This window comes from Dipteris shenzhenensis, chromosome 17 (genome assembly GCF_047967505.1).
Source record: "Dipteris shenzhenensis isolate YYH24624 ecotype China chromosome 17, Dip_SZ_1.0, whole genome shotgun sequence".
NCBI classification, from domain to species: domain Eukaryota; kingdom Viridiplantae; phylum Streptophyta; class Polypodiopsida; order Gleicheniales; family Dipteridaceae; genus Dipteris; species Dipteris shenzhenensis.
In genome coordinates, this window is record NC_141612.1 from 21,551,943 (window position 1) to 21,557,942 (window position 6,000).

A 6,000-nucleotide genomic window follows, 5' to 3' on the forward strand; every position below is an offset into this window, starting at 1 on the left:
AAGGATCGCAGCAGCAAGAAGTAGTAGTACAGCATGTCATAGGAAAAGGTAAGGCTAAAGAGGTGGAAGCACTTCCCTTGAAATTAAAAGTGAGGAAGGCACCTTTGATCTTGGGTGAAGGACATGCAAGTGGATCAAGCAAGGAAGGCTTACCCAAAGAAGGTATGGACGAGGAAAAGCATGACCAGGAGGAGTTACCAGGAGGCATAGATGGTTCTTCAACCATGACCTTATAGACTCCAAAGGAGCCTGCTAGTCAGGAACCTAGTAGCCAAGACCCTACTCACCAAGAACTTGGACATGAGACTTTAGAACAGCCTACTAGTTAGGTGCTTGGACTTGAAGAGCAAACTATTAAGGACCTTGCTACTGAGACTCCACTCTTAGAGCAGCCTATTTTAGTCAGGACCCTGGTAGTCAAGGGCGCATTGAGGACATTGGTATTATCTTAGAGCAGCCTATTAGTCAGGACCCTGGTAGTCAAGGGCCTGGCATTGAGGACATTAGTACTGAGGAACATGATGGCTGATGGCTTTGTAATCACAAGTTTTGAACTTCTATGTAAAGCGAATATCTAATAAAAAGTTAACTACTTTTTTGATTTCTTTACTCTCATTATTGTGTATAAAGATTGTTTATGAGGTCCATTTTATACTTAATGGTGTATTTTAAACTGTATGTCAATGTATTTTTATAGTTAAGGGTGTTTTTTAATACCAAGTGAGGTGTATATGTACACCACCTTTCTAAAAGAAATGGTCATAAAGGTGTGTGCACACCACTTATACATAAAGGTGTTTATTTACACCACCTTTCTAAGAGAATTGGTCATCTATTGATGTTCTTAGGTGATAGTAGCTCAATTCATAAGAAGTTATAAAGATGTTTATGTAGACCACCTCTGTAAGAGATTTGGTTATGGATTGATGTTCTTAGTACTTAATCACCAAATCTTTTGTTTGGAGTTGTCAAATCTAATTCAAAAAACAACATTACTAGTATATTCAAAAATTTTGGATTGTTTTTAGTCCATTTCTCAAAACCCATTCGATACAATGCTACTTCCCACCCATCATTCAGTAAATTATTTGTCATCTCTAGTATCACATCAAGATTATTAGCTTTCTATAATCCACCATTGCTGCATCAAGTTTAACCTTATTGTCCTCAAAGTAATGAAGCTCGAGAGTCAAAGGAATTTTGATTAGATTGCCACCACCACTAGATAAGAAGCACATCAAGAAAGGCTGCACGACTTGAATGGCAGTGCCTTCCAAGACAGTCATATGATTGCGTAGGACTATACCATGGTATACTTTTGAAAGTAAATACCCAAATGCAGATGTTAAACTCACGTACAAGGCATCCCTTTGTGATTCTGTCACGAATAGGACCAACATTGATCTTTTCTTATCTACCATAGGACCTTCTATGATAAACCACACAAGTTCAACTATCCGTGACATTGCAAGGTCTTGCAATTCATCTATGAAAAATACACATGGCTTCTTCCAAGCATGACCGCTCATTGTTATGAAATGCTCTGTATCAATGCCATTGATGTGTGCAAAATTTGTATCATTCTCTAATAGCAAGATATCATAGGAGAAGCTGAATGGAGAACCATCATCTAAACCACCAATTGCTCTACCTTGGGCAGTGGACTGCAAGGCCTTTTTCTTGATGTCCATATATTCTGTCTCAACAACCTTTGGCATTTTAGCTCTTAGATCCTTTGTTGGTGTGGCATCTGCATCCATTGAAGCCAACCACTTTCTAGCCCATGTCTTATCAAGGAGTTGACCTAGGCTAAGTGCTTTCTTCTTATCCACATTAATTGACATGCCAGCTAACTCATCATTAGATTTCAATAAAAACAATAGTGCCGAGAGAGCAGCCTCACTTTGAATCATTCGGGTGACCACTTCATCCAAGTTGCTATGCTTGCTCTTCTTTCCAAAGAAGCAGTCACTGCTTAGGATCTTCTTGCATACTTCTTCTGTTATTGCATCTGGAACAAACCTTAATGCTCTCCACCAAACAATACACGTCAGTTTCATTATTTCTTTCCTTTGAGTTGCAGTGTGCTCTGGTGCCTCAAAGGATATCTTTCCTGTTTCATATGCTTGGCAAACATCCATCATGCTCTGAAACACTGAGTCCTCACAGAAGACAATGCAAGTAACATCCCTGTATCTTGCAACGGTGGTGTTTAAATCCTTTGCCTCAACCTTATTACTTGGTATGCCTTGCGTATTGCTTTACAATACCTTTCAAGAATCTATAGAACCGAGTCCTCTTTGCCATGTACTCAGATGTAGGTCTCTTGCCCTTCACTATTTGTGGCTTTCCACAGCCCACTCATAACTCCCTTGCCTTTATCAGGATCTCAGAAAGAGAAGAGCTTTTTTTCAACCTAAATGGAGCAAAATTCAGCCTTTCCGATTCTAGAATGTACTTCAAGTCATCGTTAAATATGCATACATGACAAATGACCCGCTAAAACTTTTCCATCCACTCAATCTATGGCAAGTTTCCTTTTCTTCCCTCATCAAGGGCGATCCTGCAAGCTTCATAAAAGTGTTGCCCATCAATGGGCTCAAACCTGCATCTTTCCAAGAATCCATTCTTTGCCAGCATGTATCTCTTCTTGATGTCAGTCCCATATCGGCTTTGGTACAAAGACTCTCCATGAACAAAGTCACTCCTTCTAAAGTTCTCAAAAGCATCAAGAAATCCATGCGCTTTTGAAATGTGACATCAGGCAATGTAGGATCCTCTTCTTGAAGTCTCTTAAATGCCATAGGATGAAGAGTGATATTAGTGGCAACTAGAGTTCTTGTTTTCCTTGTATCTTCATACAATTTGCATGCAAATGTGTCATCTAGCTTTCTTTGATTTGTGAACAACGAAGCTCGATCAATAAGCATTGTGGCCATGCTGAATTGTGAAAATCCCCAAATGTACCCCTCATCCTCTAGAGGATGTAAGTCTGCCACACTTATAGAAAAGTATGCAAGACTTGTATCTTCTTCTTGCGGATCCTCCTGATCATCACTATCCAATTTTTCGCTTGGTTTTAAATAACCTGCACTTGAATGATCTGCATGTGGAGTAGGAGTTATTTTTGCTCTCTTTCTGGGAATAGTTGTGGAACCTAAATCTGCTCCATGATCACTCCTTGTTCCTGTAGTTGCAGTAGTTGATGGTGTAGGTACAGTTGGAGATACTGTAGTTACTGATGCAGATATTGTAGTTACTCTTGCCGGAGATACTGTAGTTATCACCACAGATATTAGCAGTACAACTTGAGGGTTACATGTTATAGATGCATACTTACTGCTACTGAAGGTATAACACCACCACTTGGAAATGCATCCCACATTTTCTTCAATGCTTCCAAGGCACTAAGTAATTCTTGGGATCCCTCAATTGAATCGGGTAAGGGCTTCACGAAGTGCTTGTGCGTAACTCATAACTTATAGACCACATCGTCATTCTTCCCTTTGCACACAACTTCTATCAAATTGTTTTCTTTAATGTTGATGGTTGAGACCATGCCACCATTTCTTACTGCCTCTAGAGAATATTTCACGCTTGACACATTCTCGGCAGTGATCACCAAAAAATACTTTGATTTGTGCTCCATAAAATACCAAGCATGTTGAAATATTTGAAAGACACCTTGGAACCAAAACTCGAAGCCATAGTTTTCTGCAAAGCAATCAAAAACAAAAAATGAGAATTACAATGATTTTAAAACTCAAAATATTAAAAAATTTGCTAATTAAATATAAAAATTAATTAAAATTTCAAAAGTTTAAATGTAGTTTTAAAAATATATTTTTATATTTCTACATACTATTTTTTAATCTAATATTTTTCTACATAAATAATTTAATTCAAAATATTTTATAAACATAGATAAAAGAATTGAATTTAATTTTCCTAAAATTTTCATTGATTTAAAAAAAATTATTTTATTTATTTATATATCTAAAATTTAATTTATATTTTTAAAAATTTTAATTTAAATAATTTATTTAAATTTAATTTTTAAATTAAATTTATTAATTTAATTTTTATTTTTTTTAATTATTTTATTTTAATTTAATTATTTATTTATATATTTAAAATTTAATTTAATTTTTTTATATTTTATTTATTTTTTAAAATTTTTTATTTTTTTTGAAATTAAATAATTAAATTTATTTTTTTCGTTTTTTTTTTTGGAGCCTTGAAGGGCCCCCACTTAAGGAGAGGAGGGGATTAACCCCCCCAATCTGTTGCGCACGCAACATGTTAGGGGGGGTTAATCCCCGTGCCTCCCCTCCCCTCCCGTCTGCCCGCCTTTACCTGCCCCTCCCGTCTCCCCGCCCCTCTCCCCTCCCTGCCCCTCCCCTCTCCCCTCTCCTCAAGCCCCGCCCTCCCATCCTCCTCCCCGCCCTCCCGTCTTTCCCCCCTCTCCTCCCCTCCTCGCCCCGCCTCTCCGCTCTCCTCCCGCCTCCCCGCCCCTCCCCTCTTGCCTCCCCTCCCCGCCCCTCCCCTCTCGCCTCCCTGCCCCACCCCTCCCCTGCCCTCCCCTCTCCCCTCTCCTCCCCTCACTTGCCCCTCCCCGCCCCTCCCCTCCCCTCCCATCTCCCCTCCCTGCCCCTCCCCTCTCCTCCTGCCTCCCCGCCCCTCCCATCTCCCCTCCCCTCTCCCCTCTCCTCCCGCCTCCCCGCCCTGCCCTCTTGTCCTCCTCCCTGCCCTCCTATCTGTCCCCCCTCTCCTCCCGCCTCCTTGCCCCCCTGCCCCTCCCCTCTCGCCTCCCCTCCCCGCCCCTCCCCCCCACCTCTCCCCTCCCATCCCGCCCTGCCCCTCCCTTCCGCTCTCCCCTCCCCTCACCTCCCCCTCACCGCTCCCCACCTCCCCGCCTAAAACAAAAAAGCTCTCCGCTCAGAGGGGGAAGTGGGAGAAGAGGGGAGGGGAAGCAGGAGGAGAGGGAAGGGAGGGGAGGGGAGGGGAGGGAGGAAGGGAGGGGAGGGGGAAGCGGGAGGAGAGGGGAAGGGAGGGGGAAGAGAGGAAGGGAGGGGAGGGGGGAAGCGAGGGGGAAGGGAGGAGAGGGGAAGGGAGGGGAAGGGGAAGCGGGAGGAGGGAGAGGACAGGGGAAGGGAGGGGGAGGGGAGGGGAAGGGAGGAGAGGGGAAGGGGGAAGCGGAAGGAGGGAGGGGGGAGGGGAGGGGGGAAGCGGGAGGAGAGGGGAAGGGAGGGGAGAGAGGAAGCGGGAGGAGAGGGGATGGGAAGCGGGAGGAGGTGGAAAGGGAGGGGAGGGAGGAGAGGGGATGGGAAGCGGGAGGAGAGGGGAAGGGAGCGAGGGAGGGAGTACCTAGGTGGGGAGGTGGTGGAGGAGCTCCAGGAAAGTTGTGAGAGAGAATGAGGAGAAGTAGAGTTTTATAGGAAATGGGTAGCTTTTAGGTCAAGTCAGCTTTTTTTAGTTTTTTTTGTTTTTTTAGTTCTTTTAGGTTCACTATAAGTAGAACGTTCTTCATTCTCTCTTTCATTCAAAGCTCATTCTTTCACATTCCACGCTTCTCTCCTCTCATCAACCTGTTGCAGGATTCTCAAAATTTTCGAAATGTTGCAAGAGGTGAGTTCATTTCCAACCTATTGCGTATGCAAGAACTTCTAAGAATCAAGTTTTTGTAAATTTGAATTTTTTTTCAAATCCGATTCTTTTCTCAAAAACTTGTTGCATACGCAACAACTTCAAAAAACCATCTTTTGCATTAAATCTTTTTTCCCACAAATTTTTCTCTTTACCTCAAACTCTCACAACCTATTGTCACAAATTTCTCTCAAACTCAAACTATCCCAACCTACCTATTGGGCACACAATAAATTTTAAAAAAAAATAAATTAGAAAACAATCTATTACAAATTTCTCTCTCAACCTCAAAACCACTCAAACCTCCCTACCTATTGCATACGCAAGAACTTCAAAATAAAATTTAACCATCAA